Consider the following 26,315-nt stretch of genomic DNA (forward strand, 5'->3'; position numbering starts at 1 on the left):
ATTGTTGTAGTTACTTTCAACATGCCATGTGAAACTGTAGCATTTTTTGTTGATGATTCTCTTGTATACCCCTCCTGTGGTTGTCCCCGCATTATCACTGCATCTCATCTGAGTACCCTGGATACTGTATATACTGGTATTAGAACTAGGGAAGGGAAATGGAATATCAAAATTGAGAGACAAAGTATAAAAAGACAAACAACTCCAAAAGCAATACTTACAAAACAAATTGGTGTAAACCAACTGAACAACTAATGGGGGAGAGGGAATAGGAGAGGGGAAGGGGGGAAATGAGGGAGGAGGTAACAAGTTATACAAGGAATGTCCCCACTGCCTTACGTATGAAACTGTAACCCCTCTGCAAATCACTTTGACAATAAATAAGTAATTATTCAGAAAAAATCCTTTGAAACCCAATTTAAAAAATTACATTTAGCTAAAATATATTCTAATATTCTACACTGAGGATTAAAACAGTTTTCACTGGGGCTTTAATAAAATAAAGATATGTTCAAGAACTCAAGTGAGTGGACTCATATTCCAATCATTGGGCATATTAGAGCTGTTTTAAATATTTAAAAGTCAAAATAGCAATCTTTGTCATAATATATTACATATATTGTTTACCTAATATATGATGCATATTATTTATGTAATGATCATATTGAGTTACTGTAGAATATCATAAAGATTTTTACCATTTTGTGAATATATGTTATCTAAATATTAATATATAACATACATGATAAACTAAACCTAAAAATCTAGTATTAGATGACTGATTTCCATATATATGTATCAAGTGCCATATATTTTCATATATATGTAAGCATATTCACTCATATATTTAGCATGTCAATTCACAATTTACTTTCTCACTATCACAGTACTCTAATTTGTTTCTATTATTAGAACTTCACATTTCAGTAGTAATTTAGTACAGTTCAAGCTTATACTTTCTATTCTTTGTCTCTTTTTTAGATTTATAATATTGAAACCACTTTTACTGATGTTATTGAAAGAGAAATTCACTAGTATATTTTATTTTGAGGCTCTGAAGACAGGATTCTAGTAGTAGTAGTGATTTATTGCTGAAGCACTTAGTGTCTTTTTGCTCATTTACATTTTCTGACCACACTAATAAGGTGTCTAAAATTAGTTTTTATGTATCTGGTATGAAAATTGATATCTCAGTGTCCTAATAATCCCAGGTAAAATTACTCTTAAGATACAGAATCCGGATAGGATGAGGAGCCAGGGCTCTCTGACTTTTGAGTGGAATACTTGCTTCTCACATTCTTTTGGGTTTTATTCTTGTGGGTCATGTAGCAATCTGTCAGTCCTAGGGAAATCATCATTTGCTGTCTTCTATCTTTTGCTAGATATTTTCCACTGTGTGACTTAAAGGAATCAATTATGTCTTTAAGCTAAAACCCAGAAGTCATGCTCAGTTCTCTTGTGTCTGTGCCTTAAACTTGGAGACAGATTATTCCTCTAGTTTTTATCCTTCTTACTCTCCACCATACCTATTTATGGCTATAAAAATGTCACAGCAGTGTAATGCACTAGTGTTTGAATGCAGAGTCTTGAGCTCATTTGGCTTGTTGCTTACTCCACTGGTACTCTGCCATTTGAGATATATCTAGAGCATAGCTGTGTGTTGATTGCTAGAGACATGAAATCTCAAGGCCTTTTTTCCTTGTGATGGCTTCCAGTTCTCAGCTTCCAGAGTTGCTAGGATTACAAAAATGTGCCTCCCTTATCCAGAGAGTATGTGTCATCATTTCATTAGGTTTCTGATCAGATAATGTTACGCAGTCTCCATTGACTATTATTGCTTTACTGGAAGTCTCTTAGGATATAGCAGGGAATGCATGCCTACTTCATAATTCTAAAGTTCTGAATGCTACATAAAAGTTCTTTACAGCTTTTATCCCTTTGTTTGTTTTTTGCAGTTCCTGAGATTTGAACTCAGGGACTCATTCATGATAAAAGCTAGGCAGGTGCTCTACTACTAAGCCAAGACTCTAGCTTCATAGAAGAGCTTACTTTTCTAGTTATTTATAATGGCTTAAGGGGGAGGGGGCGATCCCCCATCCCTCCAGGAGTCCACCACTCAGAAACAGTCTCAAGTAAAAAGATGGATTTATTGGGGAAGTTCGGGATGGACAGGTCCCAGGTTTCAGAAAAACATATAACACAGAACAGGACAGTGGCACAGAGAGGATTTCCAAGTACCAACAAACCAATTCAGCTCCAATGGAGAGCTGAATTGGAACGCCATGGGCCCGACAGACACAAGACTTGAACATGTGGCATGGCATAAAGGCACCTGAGCTGGCCTGCCCCTAAGTAGGGTCAGGTCAGGAGGCAGGGTCACAGGAAGCTCCCAGTTTCAAGCACTTGTCAGACAGGTTTAGTAATCTGTAGGCCATGTGCCCGCCCTTGACTCTTGGGGTTCAAGAACTCTCATTATTGGGGATGGGGTTTCCCTTCCTGTAGGAATCCAGGCACGCCCATCAAGAGCTCCAGAAACTGAAGGACTCTGAGGCTGAGCTCCAGCGGTGCCATAAGTAGATGAAAAACGATTTGGAAGCCCAGCACACAGAATTAGAGGCATCAGTTTGAGGAGGAGAAAGCCAACTGGGAAGCTCAGCAACATAGCTTAGAACAACAGAACTCTTCAGGAACCTTGGAAAAGAACAAGAAGAAAGGGAAGATCTTTTAAACTCTCCATTGACCACCAGTTATGTGTTAGTTGCCAATATGCCATCTGGGACATCAGTGTTTGTTGGATCTGCTTTACCATTTTGCACCAATTTTATCCATAATGATGGATTTAACAGCATGATAAATACTCTTTTTTGTTTTTGTTGTTGTTGTTCTCAATAGAGATTAAGAGGCCTTGAATTGTCTAGGGTGTTCTGTACTTAGAAACCAACAGCTCTAAGAACCTTTCCACATTTTCTTTCTTCTTCTTCTTCTTCTTCTTCTTCTTCTTCTTCTTCTTCTTATTATTATTATTATTATTATTATTATTATTATTAAACAGATGTCTTCAGTTTAATGTAAGAGAACATTTTACTGCTGTACAATCATATTCTGGTGGCTTGATTGTTTACAGGATATTCCAAAATAAAGGACTCTGGAAGGTTTTCATTGAGGATAAATTGGCATACTATGATGCAGACAATGCTTCTCTATGATATTTATAGTACAGAGGTTCCATTCAGTGTAGCCTATACAATAATGCAATTTAGTCTAACACAATTGACCCTATTTTTGACACTTCCGTTGTTTGAAAATGCACTTGGAAAAAAGAACATATATGCTTACAATACACTTAGAGCCTTTTTATAACAACCTTTCGTTTGTTTTGGATTCTTTGTGTATATCTTATTGTCATTTAGTGCCCTCTTTAGCCAGAATCTCATTTCTGCTTCATTTTTGTAATAACATTTAATTTAGATATTTTCCATATATTGGTCCTGATAAAATAGAATATAGCATCTTTCATATAGTAGGAACCAACAAGGAAACTTTCCTTTAACTCCCTTTTTACACTGCATGGTAAGTAGCAGGGAGGAAATGCCTTTATAGGACATGTCTAAGCAAATTGTGGAGCTAATGACAAGCCTTTTTCTACCTATATGCAGCCTCTTGTTTTACTAGAAATGGGAATCATGGCCTCTTGAGGAGAGAGGGAAAAAAAAGTCACCACTATGCATTTAGCTGTATCCATATATTGCATTTCTGTAGTTTTTGTTTGTATTGTTAAAAAATCACACAACACAGTGTTGTGATGTTAAAAAAAAAAAAAAAAGAGTTGGCCTGCGCATTCAGGGGGTAGGGACACTATTGTTTACAAGGAGGGAATCTTCCAGGGCCTCTTAACAGAGGGGGCTGGGGAGATAGTGGAGATGGAGTCTGCTTCTGGACTCTTTCACTGGCCAGATCTGACCTCCATATTACAATATTTCTGTGTTTTGTTTTATCTTAGAAAATTGTTGCTCCTATTAGCATTTTAACTAACAAATAGACAAATACTTTGATTCAATTGGATAAGTTTTCTAACATTACTAGTTTTATAATGGGTTTTCTAACTATTAAAACTGCTTGTTCATAGAAACACAATCACGTTGTATCAAGTATGACTCATTATCATAACCTATTGATGAGGTAAAAGAACATTGCTTAACCAGCTTTATCTTCTACTGACCATAAGATTAGCCCTATTTGGGACTGGAAACCAGGATACATGGTTTTCCCTCTCTTTAGGGATTGTTTTAGAGACTTTGATCGTGTTTATGGTATGTAAATTCAGTGTTTCAAAGGATCCATGTAATTTTTCACCATTGCTTGTTGTTCCTGCAAAGTGTGTTTCTTAGTCCTAATCAAGTGAAATTCCATTTTTATCAAAGCCATAATTTGGTAAAATGTAATATCATTTTTTCTGTCACAAATACAGTTTTTGAAAAGCAGTTGTTGCAGATGTACATTTAGAGTCAGGAATAAACATACATTCTTGTCAAAAATATTCTGGATAAATAAAAGAAAGCTGCACTATATAATTTCTTTAAGAGCCCTGTGTTAATGAAAATGAAGCCTTCAGTGCTTCTGAAGTTGCAGTCTGTCTTCTGAAGTCTTGTCTCCTTGGTCACCTTGTGAAATAGTCTTTTGCCTTGTCTTGTGCTAGCCAATTTCTTTTAGCCATCACAAGAAGGGGACTCTTACTTCTCAAATACCAGATTATGAAGCATCATCTTCCCTTATATCAGATTGAAAAGTGGGGAGCTCCAGTTGCGCAATCCGTTAGCTCGCGGTACTTATAAAACAGATTGAAAAGTGGACCTTACTTTGCCTTTACACATGCATGGTGGAATATTATCTTAGTGTTGGAAATTAATTTAGATTACATTTTAAGTTTAAAGCATAAACTGTCACTTGGTAACTGTTTCCCTTAGTGAGTTTTAGTATCATAAGCATTGATCCATAAATATAAGATCAAGAATTAAGATAAAGCAGCTCAAATCAAGCATCAAAAAAATAAAAGTTTTAAAATATCAAACTTAGTAGTTACATAAGAATGAATCTTAGTTCTAATAGCATCTTAAGCAATATGTTTTATTTAAAACCAAGGTATTCTTACTGTATATTCTTAAAATACTGCTTGTTATGCCTGTATGATGACTGGATGATTTGAGGGTGGAGAGAGTTTTCAGAGGAAGAAAATTTCTGAAATTCTACTGATCTCTATGAGATACGAGAGAAAAATTTCCAGATTGGGCCTCAGTTGGAGATTCCAGGAAGATATAGAACTGTTTATTGTCCTATAATACAGGAAACAGATGATAAAATAGAAAGAACACAGAGAAATGATGATGGTGATGTGTGTGTGTCTGTAGGTGTTTGTGTGTTTGTGTGTGTGTATGTGTTGATGGTTCGTTCTCTTACGTTTGAGGCTCTTGCACTGAGTCACATTTCCAGTTTCAGCTTTTTGGATGATTAATTGGAGATTAGAGTCACAGATTTGTTTTCTTGGAGGATGATTTTAAACCCCAATCTTCAGACCTCAGCCTTCTGAGTAGCTAGGATTACAGGCATGACCCACTAGCACATTCACCTTTCCTACATCTCTGATAAGCATTAGATATTAAGTATCATAGGGTAAATAAATTACATTTTGCAAGACCTTTGAATTGCAAAAGCTATGAGTTTTATTGGTAGTGTTTAAGAAGGAATCTCTTATATTATTCAAGATTTATTACAAATCTAAAAAATATTTTAGAAAGCAACCCATCTGAATTTAAATTTGGCTTTTTTTCCTGCACTTTTATCCATGATCTGTTCCAAATAAAATTATTTTTGTTCTTTCCTAATGTTTTATTTATGAATGTTCCTTAGCTTTAATTTTGTATAAAAATCACATTAGAAAATCCCCAAGGATTTTCAAAAAATGTTTATTTTATTTACTATTATTGTTGCTGTTATTATTTCAGATGCTCTATCTGTATTATTTTCATTCCACTGTGATAATGTAGCCCATGCTTACTTTCAGGACTGATCCTTCAGGAGGAAACCACTGGGGATGATGCTGGCAATCTCATCTTTGTGTGTGTGGCTTGCACAGACTGAAGGGCTGTACTTCACTAGGCACAGTGCCATCAGTAAAATTTATTGAATAAACCTGCAGGGTCAGCAATCACTAAAAGCATATGCAGACAGAATTCCTTGATGTTGCTTCTTTTTTAAGAAAGCATAAATAAATGTCTCTTTAAGAGTTCAGATTAAAAGCATTAGAAAAAATCTGTAAACCAGAAGTGAAGACTGAATACCATCACTCAGCAAAAAAGTTTGTCTTACAGAGGTAAATAGATCATCTTAATAAGTTCAAAGACACAGAACAAAAAATAGGTCTGATTTCATCCACTTTAGGAAATGACCAAAACCCACCATGAAATGACAAAAACCCATTTTAATTATGACAAATTCTCAAATACTCAGTATCTACATTTTAATAAAAAACAAGAATGAAAGATACTGTATGATTCTTATGCATGTTTCAAAGTCCTTTAATTAGCTCAGATTTCCTTTATAGTTAAAAGTGATAATGTGTTCTATATCACTAACATTCTCTCTAAATCATCAGTAGAAGAGTCCATCAAGTCTACTGGCTTAAGATTGGGAAAGTTTCCAAATTTTATAGCTGTCTTCCTTCTTGAAGCCAAAACATTTTATGAGACTCTTGGTTCTAATGTTCTTAACTCAGTTGAGTATCTGAGCATTTTAGACAAGACATTTTTATCACTTTGACAAAAATGGCATCTTTAATTTTAATAGCTCCATGAAAAATTGATAAGCTATGTTGTTTTTGTGAAATCTTTTAAAAATGAATTTACTAACCAACAATTCTAAGGGCCTATCTATTTTGGTTTAAAAAAATCCCTTTCAGCTTAAAACAGGAATTAACTCTTTATGCATATATTAATAGTAATTAAATGTTCATTGCATTTAAAGGAGTGACTTTGTGAGTATGACCCAAAAGTCAAAGTCTACAAAGGTAAAGACATATTTTACATAGTGAAAAAAATTCAAATGTGGATTGAAAGATACTAAGAACAAAATAATAACAACAGATACTGGTGGGATGTGGCCAAAAGGGAATGCTACTACACTGATCGTGGGAGTCTAAACTCATTCAACCACTCTGGAAAGCAGTATTGAGGTTACTCAAAAGGGTAAAATATGGCTCCCCTATGACCCAGCAATCCCACTTCTGGACCTTTACCCAAAGGATGACAAACAAGGCCCAATTAACACTACCAGCATTGCAGCATTATTTACCATAGCTAAAAAATGGAACCAACCCAGATGATCCTCAGTAGATGAATAGATCAAGAAAATGTTGTATACATACATGATGGAATTCTGTGGTGCTATCAGGAACAATGACATTGCTCTACTCATAAGGAAACACAAAGGCTTGCGAGAAAAATCATACTAAGAGAAGTGAACCAGATCCAAAGAAACTTATACTCTTTGTTTTTCCTCATTAGTAATAATAATTATTATTATGTCTAGATTATTCCCAACATAGATTATTCCCAGCATGTCTAGATTATCCCCACATAGGATCACAATAATTCAAGGTCTGTGTACATATGATCATATAAGATGATGCTAAGATTAAAAAATAGATGCTGCTAAGCAAAATGCACTCTAAGATATAGAAACAAGTGTTTTTTTTTCATTGTTGTTATTTTTAGTGTACTATGTGAAATTATTTCTTTTTTTCTTGCATTTTTGTTCCCTGATGGTTAGCTTCTGTTGTCACTGTATTTGATTCTGGGACCCTGGGTATTGCCTATGTTTATCTGAATTAGGGAAGTGAAGGGGAACATCAGAATGGCTAGACAAGGGGTAAAAGGTAAACCAATGTAATAGCAATACTTACAAGACAATACTTTGTAAATTAATTGTACAACTTGGTGGGGGGGTGGATTGGAGAGGAGGGAAGGTGGGAGAAAAATGAAGAAGGAGGCAGCAAGTTTGATAAGAAATGCACTCCGTACCTTACATATGTAACTGTACACTCTCTATGTCACTTTGGCAATAGAAGTTTTTTTTAATTTATTTTTTATTTATTTTTGTTATTTTTATATATTTTTATTATCAAACTGAATTACAGCGAGGTTACGGTTTCATACATTAGGCGTGGATACATTTCTTGTACTGTTACCTCGTCCCTCATAGCCCCCTCCTCCCTCCCTCTTTCCGTTCCCCTTCACCCCACGAGTTGTTCAGTTGTTCAGTTCATTTTCATCAAACAGTTTGTAAATATTGCTTTGTAGTTGTTTGTCTTTTTTTACCCTGTGTCTCTCAATTTTGGTATTCCCTTCCAATTTCCTGGTTCTAATACCAGTATACACGGTTTCCAATATACTCAGATAAGATACAAAGATAGTGTAGGTACAACCACAGGAAGGTGATACAGGAATATCATCAATAATAGAGGCTACAGTTACATATGGCACATTGAAAGTATTTACAATTGTGATATAACAATCATTTACATAAAGTGGAGTTCATTTCACTTATCATTATCTTATGTGTTCATAAGGGTATAGCTATTGGGCTCCTGTGATCCTCTGCTGTGACTTGCCTAAACCTGTGTTAATTATTCCCTATAAGGGAGACCATATAGTCCATGTTTCTTTGGGTCTGGCTCACTTCACTTAGTATAACTTTTTCCAAGTCCTTCCATTTCCTTACAAATGGGGCAATGTCATTCTTTCTGATAGAGGCATAAAATTCCATTGTGTATATGTACCACATTTTCCTGATCCACTCATCTACTGAGGGGCATCTGGGTTGGTTCCAAATTCTAGCTATGACAAATTGTGCTGTGATGAACATTGTTGTGCTGGTGGCTTTAGTGTGTTCTTGTTTGTGGTCTTTTGGATAAATACCCAAATGTGGGGCTGCTGGGTCACAGAGGAGTTCTATGTTTAGCCTTCTGAGGAATCTCCATACTGCTTGCCAGAGTGGCTGAACCAGTTTACATTCCCACCAACAATGAAGTAGGGTTCCCTTTTGGCCACATCCCCGCCAACAGTTGTTATTGTTAGTTTTCTTGATATATGACATTCTTACTGGGGTGAGATGGAATCTCAATGTTGTTTTGATTTGCATTTCTTTTATGGCCAGTGATGTAAAGCACTTTTTCATATGCCTCTTGGCCATTCTCATTTTCTCACCAGAGAAATCTCTTTTTAAGTCTCTAGCCCACTTGATGAGGGGGCTATTGGTTCTTTGCAGTTTTGTTTTGGAAGAAGGTAGTTTTTTTAGTTCTGCATATATTTTAGAGATGAGGCCTTTGTCTGTTGAATGGCCAGTAAAGATCTTCTCCCAGTCTGTGGGCTTTCTGTTTATCTTGCGAGCTATGTACTTTGCCTTGCAGAAGCTCTGCAGTTTGATATAGTCCCATTTGTCCATCCTTTCTTTGATTTGTAGCCTTTCTGGGTCTTTGTTGAGCAAGTTCCTTCCAGTGCCAAAGAGCCCAAGTGTTTCTCCTACTCCTTCCTTTAGTGTTTTCAGGGTGTCTGTTTTGATTTCGAGATCTTTGATCCATTTGGAATTGATTTTGGTGAGGGTGATATATAAGGATCTAGTTTTAGTTTGTTGCATGTGTTGAACCAGTTTTGCCAGCTCTATTTGTTAAAGAGGCTATCTTTCTTCCATACTATAGTTTTAGCTTCTTTATCAAAGATTAAGTAGGCGTAGTTCTGTGGGTTCAATTCTGGGTCTTCAATTCTGTTCCATTGGTCTTCAGGCCTGTTCCGGTGCCAATACCAAGCTGTTTTTATTATTGTAGCTTTATAATACAGCTTGAAGTTGGGTATTGTAATTCCTCCAGCACCATTCTTTATGCTTAGGATTGTTTTTGCTATTCTGGGTCTTTTATTGTTCCATATGAATTTCAGGATTGCTTCCTCTATTTCATTAAAAAATGGTGGTCTTTGAAAAAATCAACAAGATATACAGACCCCTGGCAAACCAGACCAAATAACAAAGGCAGTACACTCAAATAAATAAGAGATGAAACAGGTAACATCTCCACAGAAACAACCAAAATTCAGACCATAATAAGGGACTATTTTGCAAACCTTTATGCCAACATTTTCAAGAACTTGGAAGAAATGGATGATTTCCTAGAAAAAATTCATATCCCCAAACTCAGCCATGAAGACTTAAACCTCCTAAACAGACCCATATACAGCATTGAAATAGAAAAGGCAATAAGTGATCTCCCAGCCAAGAAAAGCCCGGGTCCAGACAGATTCACTGCAGAATTCTACAAGGCCTTCAAAACAGAAAGCATACCAATACTTCTCAAACTCTTCAATGAAATCGAAAGAGAACATTCACTACCAGACATATTCTATGAAACCACTATAACGCACATCCCAAAACCAGGCAGGGATGCACCATGGAAAGAGGACTATAGACCAATTTCCCTGATGAATATAGCTGCAAAATTTCTCAACAAAATTCTGCGCAATCGACTTCAACAGGTCATCAAAAAAATCATACATTATGATCAAAATGGATTCATCCCAGGTATGCAAAGTTGGTTCAATATATGCAAGTCAATTCATGTAATCCACCACATCAACCGGAGCAAGGTAAAGAACCACATAGTTATAGCACTCAATGAGGAGAAAGCGTTTGATAAAATCCAGCACCCATTTATGCTAAAAGCCCTGGAAAAACTGGGATTCCAGGGAACATTCCTGAATATAATCAAGGCAGTTTATTATAAACCAACAGCAAGCATAACTCTAAATGGTGAAAAACTAAAGCCATTCCCTTTAAAATCAGGAACAAGACAGGGATGTCCACTCTCTCCCCTTCTCTTCAACATAGTACTAGAATTCCTAGCCAGAGCAATTAGGCAAGAAGAAAATATAAAGGGGATCCAAATAGGAAAAGATGAAGTTAAACTTTCTCTCTTTGCAGATGGCATGATCCTATACCTAAAGAACCCCAAAGACTCCACCCCCAAGCTACTAGAGCTGATCCAAAACTTTGGCAAAGTTGCAGGATATAAAATAAACCCTCAAAAATCAAAGGCCTTTCTCTATGCTAATGACCCAAAGACTGAGGCTGAAATCAGGAAATCAACTCCTTTTGCATTATTATCAAAAACATAAAATACCTAAGAATAACTTAACCAAAGAAGTGAAAGACCTCTACGATGAGAACTTTAAAAACATGAAAAATGAAATTAAGGCGGAACTAAGGAAATGGAAAAACCTCCCATGCTCCTGGATTGGGAGGATTAATATAATCAAAATGGCAATATTGCCAAAGGCGATATACAAATTCAATGCAATACCCATCAATAGAATTAAATTTTGAAAAAAGGAACATAGTAAACAGGAAACACAAATTGTGGTAGGAAATATTTCATTCAGTTAAAATGGAACCATCTTTTTTATTTTTTTTTCAGAGAGATTGTAAAGTCACCACCATTGTGAATTTTAGCACATTTTAATTTATAGTACTTTTTGTTTTATTTTACTCTTCCTCTGTCTCTCTCTGTCTCTCTGTCTCTCTGTCTCTCTCTCTCTCTCTCTCTCTCTCTCTCTCTCTCTCTCTCTCTCTCTCTCTCTCTCTTTGTGGTACTGTGGTAATCGGGTTGAAATTAGGGCTTTGTTTGTGATAAGAAGGCACTTTTAACATTTCAGCCTTGTTCCTGCCATCAACCCTGTATTTCTGTTGCTAGAATATATAAAGAACTCCTATTGCTCAAAAACAATAATTAATCCCACCCCTATCAAAATTCTCATCTATTTCTCTATACTAGAACCACTCTTCCCTTTCTTTTCATAATTTTGTAGAATATATATTGAAATTTTGACTGTATTCTCCATACCCAGCCTATAATTTTATAATCATTATAAATTAAAAATATTTAGGATTAGTTGTCCTGTGATCAGATTAGAACATGACACTCATGACTGTGTTGTGCAAGCTCATATGGGAAGTAGTGGAGAATTGACGTTGTGACAAAAGGTGGTTCGTCATGAGGGCAAATTGCAAAGCCTAATATTAAATACACTGAATAGATGGAACTACATCGAGGAGCTGACAAATTTTTCATCATAATTTTCAGGGTTCATTGCCACCAAGTTAATTCCATAAATTTTAACAGAGTACTGATTTGGGATGGAAAATTACTACATATTTTCAATAAACTTCAAAATAGTAACATTTTTTTCTGGTTACTGGTGGCTCAGGATTACATTAGTAATCCATGTTAACCAGGAGGCTGAGAAATGAGGATCAGCATTTGGAGAGAGTCCAGACAGAAAAGTCAATGAGATTTTTATCTCTAATGAAACAGCAAAAACCAAGAATTGATGATGTGGCTTGATTGGTTGAGCCTTGAACAGAAAAAGTCAAGTGAGACTGTGTGGCCTTGAGTATTGGCACTCGCGCGCGCGCACACACACACACACACACACACACACACATTTCAAGTAAAAATCAAGTAATTTCATATCAAAATCAATAATAACATTTATATTTTGACACTGTAGTGCCTTCAATTTATAGACTTATTTCCTATTTGGTTCATTAATTTTTATGCATTTCAGATGAAATTAAATAAATAATATATATTATATAATACATAAACATAAATAAATAAAAAAATATATATATATACACTTAGACCAAAATCAATGAGGAAAATTATAAATAATGGAAAATAAATTTGATTTATATAAAATGTAATTTACTATTTTTCTTTGCTCACATACTTTATGATGCTATGTGTTATCTCCTTTATTGATATCATGACTTAATTGAATTTTATTGTATCTGACTAACTTGTGGTAGAAAGTCGAATTGAGTGCTAAGAGATCTACAAAGTCACTGATTCTATAGTTCATTCATTTACCTCCCACCACACAGTTTCATGGCCTTTTCAAAGCGATCATCTCTCAGCTTTGCAAAAGCCAGCAAATCACAACCACACTACCTGCTTTCTTGAGGTCATACTAAATAGTATGTATAAACACTTCATAATGGTAAGTAACAAAATATTAAAATTATATATTATTTTTGTTCTAATCTGTTACAACCTATATAGATCCATTTATTAATGGATATAATCAATTTGTTTTGTTCTTGTGCCAGACCTGGGTCTTGAACTCAGTGGCTGGACACTGACTGTGACCTTGAGGATCAGGGCTTACACTTTACAACTTGAGACATAGCTTCATTTTGAGCTTTTTATTAAATAATTGGGGATAAGAGTTTCATGAACTTTCCTGTCCAGGCTGGCTTCAAGTCATGATCTTCAGATCTCAGCCTCATGAGTAGCTAGGATTACAACTACGGAGCCACTGGCTACTAGCCTTCATAAAATCATTTTTAAAAAAAACACTGAGATTCTCCACCACCCCATTTAGAATGGCTATCATCAAGAATACAAACAATAATTGATGCTGGCAAAAAGGAACTGTTGGTAGGAATAAAAATTTGTTCAACTACTTTAGAAAGCAATGTGGAGGTTCCTCAGAAAACTAAACACAGAACTACCCTGTGATCCAGCAATTCCACTCTCTGGCATTTATCCAAATGATTACATGCTAGGGTGGCATAAGGACACCTGCAGAACTGTGTTCATTGCAGCTCTATTCTTCATAGCCAAAATATAGAATCAGCCCAGATCCTCTCAAGGGATCAAGAAAATGTGGTATATATACACAATAGAATTTTATTCATCCATTATAAAATAATCTTGCATCATTTGCAAAGAAATTAAAGGACCTAGATAATATCATGTTAAGTGAAGTAAATCAGACCCAGACAAAGAATATATGTTTTCCCTAATATGGAGAAGCTTGCATAAATTTATATAAGTTAAAAACTTAGGGTGGTGCACAAGTATACACAAGTGTATTAACTGTACAACATTCAGATGAGAATTCATTATGTTAGCTCATTGTCTAACAAAATAGAGTACTTGAAAGGGGGATATAGGGTCAAAGGAGTAGGGTAGCTGAATGAAGTGAGATGCGCATGGGATAATCCAGTAATAAAAGTTCAATGCCTGTTCTCAAAATTAAGAAAACTGAGGAAAGAGGTGGGGATAGAAGGGATCAGGGCGAAACATTCAATGAGTAACTTTGACTAAGATGCTTTGGATTCATAAATCACTTTGTTGAAAAGCAACTCTTGTAACAATTTAATAAAAAGATATTTAAAAATGAAAAAAAAAACAATCCAATGATGCTCGTACTTAAAACAAAAGTTTACAGAGTTAGTAGCACCTACATAAAATTTAAATAGTTATTTTATTTATAAAAACCCTTACAAAACGTGGAGTTTATTGAACTTAGCATCATGTGTTCATACAGGCATATACATTGGGCTAGTGTGGTCTTCTGCTATGACTAAACTAAACATGTATTAATTATTCCCTATAAGGGAAACCATAGAGCCCATGTTTCTTTGGTCTGGCACACTTCACTTAGTATGAATTTTTCCATGTCCATCCATTTCCTTATGCATGGGGAAGAGTTGTCCTTTCTTTTAGAGGCATAGAATTCCATTGTGTATATGTACCACATATTCCTGATCCACTGATCTGCTTAGGGGCATCTGCGTTGGTTCCATATTTTAGCAATAACAAACTGTACTGGGATGAACATAATTGTGCTGGTGGATTTAGTGTGATTTTCTTTGTAATCTTTTGGGTAGATGCCCCAAAGGGGGGCTGCTGGGTTTTAGGAGAGCTCTATGTTTAGCCTTCTGAGGAACCTCCATACTGCTTTCAGTGGTTGAACAAGTTTACATTCACCCCAACAATGTAGTAGGGTTCCCTTTTTTTCCACATCCCCTCCAGAGTTTGTTATTATTAATTTTCCTGATAATGAACATTCTTAGTGGGGTGAGGTGGAATCTCAGATGTTGTTTTGATTTGGATTTCTTTTTATGAGCAGTGATGTAGAGCGCTTTTTCAGGTGTCTCTTGGCCATTCTCATTTCCTCTTCAGAGAAGTCTCTTCTTAGGTCTTTAGCCCATTTTTTGAGGGCGGAGTTGGTTCTTTGAGGATTTGTTTCAAAGGATTTTCATTTCTGGAGTTCTTAGTACAGTTTACATGTGAGGCCTTTGTCTGTTGTATAGCCAGTAAAGATCTTTTCCCAATCTCTCTGCTTTCTGTTTATGTTACAAGCTATTTCCTTTGTAGTACAGAAGGTAGTTCATAATTGTCCAGAAATGTGTCTCATTCTTCTTGATTTTCATTTTCTTTGCATATAATTTTGCACAGCATTTCCCCTAAACATTAGCACATATTGAAAAGATAGCCCAAAATATACAAGAATCTGTATATCCTACAAAATTAAGAAGAGTGAGGGAAAGGATATGTAGGGGAGAACAGGTGAAAATACTGACTGGAGTGAAATCAATCAAGACATATTGCATTCATAAACTGGTTTTGTTAAATAGTAACCTCTTTTTATACTTCTTAAAGGTAATAAAAATTGAAATATACATCTTTCTCACATTCAAAGGTACTGGTTAGGATTTCTTCCTTCCAGTGATATTCAAGGAGATAAGGTAGATGTTTAATTTTAAATATTTGTCACATTATAATTTGGTAGCAATGCACTTAGGTGTTTATGTCATCACTTTTGAGAAGTTCTCTACATATTCCCCTATGGCTTTGGAAAACTCATTTTGCTTTCAGATAAAGGCAAGCCAGAGGTTGTGTCTTTGCTAGGACATTGGTTTTAGACAAGATCCTCATGTCCACTCTGTTCCAACTTGAAGTCCTATAAAGAATATTATCTTTAATACACATGTGCGCGTGCACGTGCACACACACACACACACACACACACACACACACACACACGGACAATTAGCAAATAGTGGATTCAGTACCTCTAATGCAATCTCCATTAATATGGCTACCTTAAGTTCTGTTACACTTATTTAAAGCAGCTTTAGTGAAATATAATTCATTTATAGTTATAATTTTCCCATGTAAGTGAGCAATGCTATAGATTTTTTTGCTCACAAAGTTTTGCAATCATCACCACAGTCACTTTTTATAAGATTCCCATTACAAAAACAGAAACTGCTTAGTCATTTCTCTCCCTCTCTCTCAACCCACCCACTATTACTTCCCCCTAATTTATGTCCTCAAGCAATCGTGTAGCTATTTTCTGCTATGCGTATTTTTTATTCCAGATTTCATTTGCTCATTCCCCTTGTTTAACTGTAATTATTTTTTATTGTAATCAACATTACCTCCATAAAATCTAGTCACATAAGTTTATGGCAACCAATAGTCTATTCTAGACTATTACGAGAGCAAGTTCTTTAGATTCCAAATATTATTCCGATCATGCAATATTTGTCTTTGAATACCTGGCTAATTTTTCTCAGTGCAGTCTTTACAAGAACCTAGGCTGCTCTTATTTCAAGTAAGGGTATCTTTATCACACATTTAACCCACAAAAGGTATGTGAAGATACATTCTGTTTGTCCTAAAATATCGAGTGTTTTTTAACCATTTTCAGATGATATTTTGGGGTAGTAGTCAGGGTTTTTTGGGTATTTATCTTCAGGAATATTTTACTAGAACACAGAATGGGATGCTGTAAGTGATTTGATAAGACTCAAATAATATTAAAATATAATTTTGGTATTCCTTTGTTATAAATGCTAAGATCACAGTTCTGAAGTGTTTGACCCTTAAGTTTTGTGGGTATTACTCATGTCTTGGGTGTATTTCACAGTAATTGGTCTTTTAGAAAGCATCTGTAACCAGAACTTTCATAGTTAATATTCTGAATCTGAGTATCTATTTCTTTGACAATTTTTGCCCATCTGTCAAATCTATGGAGACATTTTTAAATCCTACTTTTGTGTCAGTCGCTGATTCACAGATTTAATAAGCACTGTTTCTTATGTCCTTTCTTAAATTGGTGTTAAAATGCTGAACAAGAACAAACCAAGGACGACAGGGTTACCATCTAATGAAATAATGTATCTGAAATTGCCTTTCAGATACTATTTTGTATTCATCTGTAGTTCTGCATCCTACCTTCTGTCTTTTTTATATAACACTTTGTCATCTGACCTTACAGATAATTGTGGTGGTGAAGTCTTCATGGTTTCTTTAATAAGTCTCTTCCCAATGACCTCTTTGTCATCAAAATAGCTGTTAATTGAATCAAGAAAATGTCACTGATATAGCAGTCTTCTGTTTTCAAGTCATTTTTTCACTGAAAAATTATCTCCTCAATCAAGAAAAAAATTCTATGAAATTTTTAGCATATTATTTCTTCTCATTTTCTCTGAAAAAACATTTAATTCATACTCCCTAAGTGTCTGTTTAATTTAATAAACTATGCTGTAAGCCACATGTTATTCCTAAAATGCTTTCGGACCTCAAAGAGCTTTGGAGCCAAAAGAGAACTAAAGCACATAGGTATCATTAGACAGGGACATTTTAAAGTGAGTCACTCTGACATCTAAGTACTTAGTTCTTCACTCTTGTGAATCTGTTTGGAATTCTTCTCTGTTCATATCCTAAGGAACTCCACATCTCTTTTCACTGATTTCAAACTTGCATACTCAGTAAGGGAATGGTTTTAAATTCTCATACTCAGTGTGGATTTTGCAATTTCTCAGATTGTTCTGATGACTTATTTTAAAACATAGTGATTCAAAACACCACTTGGCCTATTTCCTTAAGTTCAGTCCACTGGCTTTAGTGATCATCACAAAATGTATCTACCCCTCTGCCTTTTTCCATACATATATTATAGATTGATATGTGTACATCATAGTTCTAGATAGATAATTAAAAATTTTACACAATCACCCAAGTGTATATATTTAAAACATCTATGAGTTGCACATGTCTATATATGTCTATATGTATATGGAAATGTGTATTTGCATTTATGTATATATATATATATATATGTATATAGGTATACATGTGTGTTATATAAGCCTTGAAAAGAAGTTCAATAATGTCTAGTAACAAAAATAAGCACCAATTCAGTAGTTTTGATTGACTAATGGATTTAATTTTATTTTCTATTTTTTTTTTGTGAGGCACACTTTATTTCCAACGTGTTGTGAATACTGAACAAATAATTCACTACAAGTATTAAACTTGTGGTTCTGGATATTTATTTTCTAGTAGAGTAATGAAATTGCAGTCTGAAACTGTCAACTATTAACATAAATTCTAGAGATGAGGCACAATGTCTCTTTCCTGTTACTCAGGAGGCAAAGACCAGCTGGAGCAAAAGCTAAGTGACACTCCATCTCAGTCAATATCTTGATCTTGGTGGTACACTTTGCTATTTCCAATTTATGGGAGGCTGCACACCAGAGTATTATAGTCTCACTTCAAACTTGGACAAAAATCACACACTCTCTCATAATAAATATTTTTCTTAAAAAAGGCTGACATGCCATGTGGAATTATGCAATTTCTTTTGTATTTGTTTCCCATGGCTCTACCTCTGATATCACAGTAATTGACTTTAGTACCCTGCATATTGTATATATTTGTATTGGAACTAGGGAAGGGAAATGGAATACCAAACCTGAGAGACAAAGGATAAAAAGTCAAACCAATGCAACAGCAATATTTAAATATTACAGTTGGTGTAAACCAACAGTAGAACTCAGGGGGCAGGAGGCAAATGGGGAGGCTGGGGAAAAATGAGGGAGGAGATAACAAGTTGTATAAGAAATGTACTCCCTGCCATGTGTATTAAACTGTAACCCCTTTGTATATCCCTTGGACAATAAAGTAATGAAAGAAAGAAAGAAAGAAAGAAAGAAAGAAAGAAAGAAAGAAAGAAAGAAAGAAAGAAAGAAAGAAAGAAAGAAAGAAAGAAAAGAAAGAAAGAAAGAAAGAAAAGAAAGAAAGAAAAGAAGAAGGAAAAGGAAGGAAGGAAGGAAGGAAGGAAGGAAGGAAGGAAAGAAGGAAGGACAATCCCCCCCCCCACCCCCGCCACACAAACACCAAAAAAGAAGACTGTGGCAGTATGCCTAAAGTGAAAAAGCACTTGTGTGGCAAGCTCCAGGCCCTGAGTTCAAGCCACATTACACTGTATTCCACTTCGCCCTCCACCCCCCACCCCCCCGCCGAACCCCTTACATCCCAAAAAATAAAAGAGAATTTCACCTCAACATGGTCACAATAAACCATTTTTTTTGTATTTTTTGCAGTTGTGAGAAGTAATAAAGATGTCTTCTCGTGTAACTTATAGCTATTTCTCCCTAACATCTGTTATATTTAATAATAAGATAATGCACTCTTGGATGACTTGTGTAATGAATATTGATTAACAAATAAAACATGTACTTTTGATTCTGCATGTTAAAAATTCATTTGGATTCCAGAAATGCGCACATTATTCAGAAATTCAAGAAAAGTATGTAATGTAATATATGTTGTTTTGTATGTATTTGAATGTAATCTTTAGATCTCTCATGCTTTGGGAATATCTTAGAGGATCTTAATCATTTCTGATTTCCTGTGGTGAGGTGTTGTGGAAATCAAGGAAAGGAAGAAAGAAGAAAAGAAGAGAGGGAGGGAGGAAATAATGAAGAAGAAAAGGAAAGACCTTGTAGAGAGAAATGTAGGTAAAATGACCATTGAATTAATAAACACTAATCACTATTTTTAATTGAGGACAGTTACCAAGGAGATAGAATGGCATGTGTATTTGTGTGGGCATATCTCTTGATGAGTTTTGCCAAATTACTAAGAATAACATCAGTCTTACTTTTTATTCTCGCTTCCAATCCAAAGAAGAAAATACCATGAATGTTTGTTTACATTTAACCAAACAGACTAGGCAATGGAAAAAGCCAAGCCCTACCTTCTTATTTCTCTAGATGATGAAGATGTGCTAATCCATTTTTGGAGAAAGATGTTTCCAGAGCTTTGAATTTCAAACAGATTTCAATACATTTTTGTTACTAATTTTATTTTTATTGAAAAGGGGATGTACAGAGGAGCTACAGTTAGATAAGTAAGCTATTGAGTACATTTCTTTTTGAACAGTGTTAACTCTTCCTTCATTTTCTGTTTTTTCCTCTTGAATCCCTCCTCAGCAACTTTTACAATTCATTTTTCATAGTGTCTAGTGAGTATCCCTGCTGAATTAGTTCACCCTTTGTCTCACTACTTCTGTTCTCCTCCTTACCTTCCCCAAACAGATAGACTTACATATATGATAAAAGGTACAGAAATGAAAAACAGCATCAAAGAAGGGAAAAAAAGGAAAAACAAAATAAGAAAAATCTTTTTGTTTCCATTACTTGGAGTTCAATTTGATAAACATCATTTTATTTTTCCATATAGAAACAAGAGATTCTTCAATTTTTTGTTTATCTAAATTAGGAAAGGTAAGAGGAACAACAAAATGGTAAGACAAATGACAAAGGGTGAATCAATTCAATGGCCATACTCCTAAGACAATATGTTAGAATTGAACATTTTAAGTTGAAGGGAAGAGTTCAAGGTGTGAGTGTGGTATGGGGAGGAGGATGGAAAGCGGGAGAAAAATGAGGATGGGTTAACAAGTATGGCAATAAATGTACTCATTACCTTACGTATGACACTGTAACCTCCCCTGTATATCACATGACAACAAAATAAAATAAAATAACATCATTTTACAGGATCATATGTGCACAGCTATTGAGCTTTTGTGATCCTCTCCTAAGAATATTCTCTTCTGTTCTCACTGTGTGAATGTTTAGAGTCCTGTTTAATTTAGTATGTAGAAGTGTAATTTTTTACGATCCATTGTACTTACTTGTACATTTATAGGCACATTCTAATTACCATACAACTTATATTTATTTGGCTCTGTCTCAATTAATACTATTTTTTCCAGGTCTTTCCATTTCCTCATGAGTGGGACAATAATATTCTTTCTGATGGAGGCATAGACTTCATACATACATACATACATACATACATACATACATACATACATACATACATCACATTTTCTTGATCTCTTGGTCCACTGAGGGGCATATGGATTGATTCTGTATATTGATTATTGTATACAATGCTGCGATGAATATTGTTGTGGTGGTACCTTTAGTATGGCCTGTTTTGTGGTCAGTTGGATAAATGGCCAGGAGTGGGATTGCTAGGTCATATGGACGCTCTATATTTAGTCTTTTGAAACATCTTCATACTTATTTTAGAGTGTTTGAACAAGTTCACATTCTCACCAACAGTATAGTGGCATTCCCTTTTTGCCACTTCCTGACTAGCATTGTTGTCTTATTGATGGCTAGTTTAACCCGTGTGAGTTGGAATCTCAATGTTTTTGATTCACATTACTTTTATACCTAGAGAAGTTGAACATCCTTTCGTGTGTCTATTGGAAATTCTTAATTCTTCTTCTGAGAAGTCTCTCAATCTTTAGTTCTTAGGTTGGTGTTTTGTAGGATTTGATTGGGAGGGATTTAATTTTTTTTAACCTCTAATATGTTTAGATATGAGACCCTTGTCTGATGCACAGCTAGTAAAGATCTCTCATTCTGTGGGCTATTTGTTTATATTGCTAGATATCCTTTGCCAAGCAGAAACTCTTCATTTTTATGCAGTGTCACTTATTTATACTTTCTGGTTTTGTTTTGATTTTGGATCTTTACTTAACATGTTTTGAACTGTGCCTATGATCCTTAGTATTTCCTCTGTCCATTCCTGTAATATTTTCATGCTATCTAGCCTTAAATTTAGGTCTTTGATTCATTTAGAATTGGTTCTGGTGCAGGTGATACACACAGATCTAGGTTCAGTTTTCTGCATGTGTATAGCCATTTCTGACGGCATCATTTGTTGTAAAGGCTATCTTTCTTCTATCATGTGTTTTTGGCTCCCTTATCAAATATTAGTTGGATTTAGGTCTGTGGGTTAGTCTCTGGGTCTTCTCTTCTCTTCTACTAGTCCTCAGGTTTATTCTTGTGCCAGTGCAAAGCTGTTTTTATTACTGTGGCATTGTAATCAAATTTCAAGTGTGGTATTGATATTTTTGCAATAATATTTATCCTCATGAAGATTGTTTTCCATGTTTGTGATATTTCATTATTCCATATGTATTTTTAGATTGCTTTCTTTACATCACCAAAGAATGTTGCTGGCATTTTGTGGGTATTTCATTAATTTTGCAGATAGCTTTGAGTCCTATTGCCATTTTCATGATGTTCATCCTTCCAATCTAGGATCATGGAATGCTTTCCTTCCCTTAAATGTGCTTTTATTTCAGGCTTTTAAAGTTTTCATAGAGGTCTTTCACAACTTTGGCTAATTCTTATTGTTGTTGTTTTTTTTTTAATACTATTACAAATAGAGTTGTTTTCCTGATTTCAGTGATGATTTTCTCACTGTTGGCATACCGAAAAGCTACTGTTTTTTTGTATGTTAATTTAAACCCTGCTATTTTGCCAGTTTCAGCTCAAATCAAGTAACTTGAAAGAGGATTCTATAAGTTTCTTTAAATATGAGATTATGTGATCTGCAAAGAGTAGTATTTTTACTTCTTTCCCTATGTGAATCCCCTTCATGTTTTTCTCTTGTCTTCTTTCTCATTCTAGGAATTCTATCACTATAATGAAGAGGGGTGGAGAGAGTGGGCATCCTGTCACATTCCTAATTTTAGAGGGAATGTTTTTATTTTTTCCCCATTAAATATAATGCTAGCTGTAGTTTTGTCATATATAGCCTTATATATCTTGAGGAATGTTCCAAGGATTTATATCTTCACTGGAGCTTTTATCAGAACGGGGAATTGTGTTGAATGCTTTTTCTGTGTCTATTGAAATGATGTGGTTCTTGTCCTTGCTTCTGTTGATGTGTTGAATTACATTGACTAGTGTTTATTGAACACATTGACTTATGTTTATTGCAACCCTAGAATGAATTCCATTTGATCATAGTGTATGATCATTTGGTTGTTTAATTTTGTAGTTGAGAATTTTATTGAGAAGTTTTGCATCAATTTTTATTAAAGAGATGAATCTATAGCTGTCTTTCTTTGATGGGTCTCTATCTGGTTTTGGGATGTGTTATACTGGCTTCATAGAATGATTTTGATAGTGATATTTCCCTTTATATTTCACTGAAGAGTTTGAGGAACATAAGCATGAGTTCTCCTTTGAAAGTCTTATAGAATTCTGTTGTGAATACATTTATTCCCTGGTTTCTCTTGCAAAGGGGGTCATTTATTACCATTTCAATGTCATTACTTTTTATAAATCTATTTAGTTGATTTTAAAACTTCTTGGTTTAGTTTTGGTACATTAATATTCTCTAGGAATTTTTCCATTTCTTCTAGATTCTCCGGTTTGTTAGCATATATTTACAAAGTAATCCTTTATAATGTTCCAAACCTTGATTGTTTCTGTTTTCATTTTTAATTTTATTTGTTTGGTTATATTCTCTTTGTTTTCTAGGTAGGTTTGCTAATAGTCTGTCAATTTGTCAATTTTTTCCAAAGAACCAACTCTGTCTTTTGTTCAATCTTTCTTTTTTAGTCTCTAATTCATTATTTCTGATTTAATTGTGACTATTTGTTTGTTTCTACTGCTTTAGAGTTTGGCATGGAGCTTAAGGTGTAGCATTAATCGTTGGTTTGAGGTTTCTCCAGTTTGTTCATGTGCGTACTCAGAGCTGCAAACTTTCCTCAGATATGTCATAGAAGATTTAATGTGTTCTTTTTTGTTAAATTTCATGAATGTTTGAACTTCCATTCTGATCTCTTCATTAACTTACTGGTCATTCAACAATGTGTTGTCCTGTCTCTGAGTTAAAGAATTTTCTGTTGCTGTTGAGCTCTAATTTTCTTCCATTGTGGACTGAGGATTCAGGAAACAGGTATTTGGGGGACTGAAATTTTAGGATCATGTTTTAAAGTCAGCCTTGTCAGGAAAGTCTGTGAGATATGAAACAAAATCCTGCAAGTCAGACTTTTATCAACTCAATCACATTAAAAAATGCTAAAGTGGACCTGTGGTTCAAGTGGTAAAGAGTTTGCTTTGAACAAAAATGTTCTGGGACAGTGTCCAGGCCTGAGCTAAAGCTACACCTCCCCCCCGCCCCCCCCAAAAAAAAGCCTTATTATTTCCAGACTTCTTGTGGTCCTTATTTCACATTTTCCCCATAGGGATTTGCAACTACTATCTAGTAAACAGAAATTTTGAGGTTATAGGCAAACTGTAACAATATATTTTGTTTCTTCACTGGTGCAATTACTAATTTAGTGTATTTTGTGATGAAATGCATTATTTTAAACTATCATAGTTAAATTTATTTAGTACATTAATCACTGTAAATCAATAGAAATCAATCACCTTCGTGGCCTACCATCTAAACCAGAAAGCATTTCACCCTGGCCTGTGGCTTTCTGAAATGAAGAATCATTGGAAGTTATTTTCTGTGAGTTGTTAACGGAAATTACAAATGCAGTAATAAAATTTTTAGGTCACTAAGATTTATGTGTTATTTAACTGCTGAACTCCTGCTATTAGAGGGAAGGAATGATTGGTCGTTCTCATTTTCAATGTGACATTTACATTAAGCAGTAAATGCCCTACAGTGCATTAATGTATTTGTCCTGTGATCCTATATGAGTGTTACTATTTGTAAACATGCATCCACACTAAGTATAGGTGGCTATTTTTATCAGTAACACAAATGAATTTCCATATTCAATGAGTATTTCTAATGTACATTTTAAAATAAGCTTTTACTTTGGTTATATTAAGTTTGACAGTGCTAATAGTGAGGCCATAATGTTTAATGATAGTGTTTACACTGACTGTGCTGAATATTGATGATTTCAGAGACTAATTAATATGACACCATTTTTCCTTTCTTGTCATTTTCTAGTTCAAATTATTTTAAGTTATTTGTCTTGATAAAGTAGCACTTTTTTATAACCTCATTTTTGGAGTTGTTCACTGAAGCCAATGATGATACCATGTTAAACAATATTTAATTCTATGATTCTAAGTGATTGAAATGCAGCTAGACTATAATATTTCAAAAGACCAGATTTTTTATGTTGACTGAACATCTGGATAAAGGCATGTTTACTTTTTAATCATTTCCAAATGGTAAATATCATTCAAGATTTATATATGAGAACTTCCTTCATGCTATTGTAAAGCAGATATATAATTTGAAGGAGTTGTAACTGCTGAATTGATGTATATATTCAAAATGAAGAAGGTAGTTAAGCTGATCCCATTATCATCTTCAAACATTTCAAATATTTCTTGAGTTTTCAATGGGCTAGAACTTCAGAGCAGCTTAAGAATGATATACGCAGGAAATAAAATTATTATATGCCATGACGAGTACATTTGCATGTGTTGTATCTTAAAATAGTCAAATCTTTCTGAAATTTTTATTGTGAAAGAGAAAAGTGAGTAATTTTTCAAGTATGACTTCAAAGTAAATCTATGATTTAAAAATATTTTTGATAATAATAAGATTCTTAGCAATCTACTTTTAGTGAACTGATGAAATCTAAACATAGATATCATAGAGGGTCAGAAAATACTACCGTGAGCTAATAGTGGCAGATATACAAATAGTGGCAGATTTATACTTCAAAAGATATTTTTCATAATAGCTTAGGACATTTTTCCCAAGTTCTCTGAGCTGCTTTAAATTTTACCATTGGCACTCAATATAATTCGTGGAATGAGAACTATGTTGGAAAAATAAGTATGAGATAACTGTCAGTCTTTTTAAGATTGGAAGATGGCTAGAGTAACTGTTTGAAATTAAAAATTGATGAGAGTATCTTATAAGATTTTTTAATTTCAGCAAACTATCCAGAAGAAAAAGAAATGTATCAAATAATGTTGAAAATTACAGATCTTAAATTTTTATGTGAACCTTACTGTAGAATCTGTCTAGTTAGTTTTGTGTCAGACCAGTAAAACAACTGAGCCTGAACACTAGTTTTTCAGAGTATTTGTGCCTAAGATTATGTGGTTCCATTGTTTTGGAGTTCTGATAAAAGTACTAGATTAGAATGGCCGAAATGCATTTGGGGATGAGAAGTCTGAATAAGGGAAGCCAAGAAGCATGAGGCGCAGCGAGCACACAGTATAAGGATCTCCTACAAGGGCTCCTCTGAAATGTTCATAGCATGTTTCAACAGCAAAACCCCAGTACCACACCTTTAATGTAAAGACCTTTAGGGAACACTCATCTGAAC

General features: G+C 34.6%; 1 protein-coding gene across 1 annotated transcript in view; it reads left to right on the forward strand.

Moving 5' to 3' along the window:
- Positions 1-26,315, forward strand: part of Lrfn5 (leucine rich repeat and fibronectin type III domain containing 5) — a 245,242-nt gene that overhangs the window by 98,902 nt on the left and 120,025 nt on the right. Inside the window, exon 2 of the mRNA XM_048362461.1 lies at positions 12,982-13,074. The gene's annotated coding sequence lies outside the window, so the exon portion shown is untranslated. The remainder of the gene's footprint in view (positions 1-12,981; positions 13,075-26,315) is intronic.

This window comes from Perognathus longimembris, chromosome 14, assembly GCF_023159225.1.
Source record: "Perognathus longimembris pacificus isolate PPM17 chromosome 14, ASM2315922v1, whole genome shotgun sequence".
In the NCBI taxonomy this organism is placed as follows: domain Eukaryota; kingdom Metazoa; phylum Chordata; class Mammalia; order Rodentia; family Heteromyidae; genus Perognathus; species Perognathus longimembris.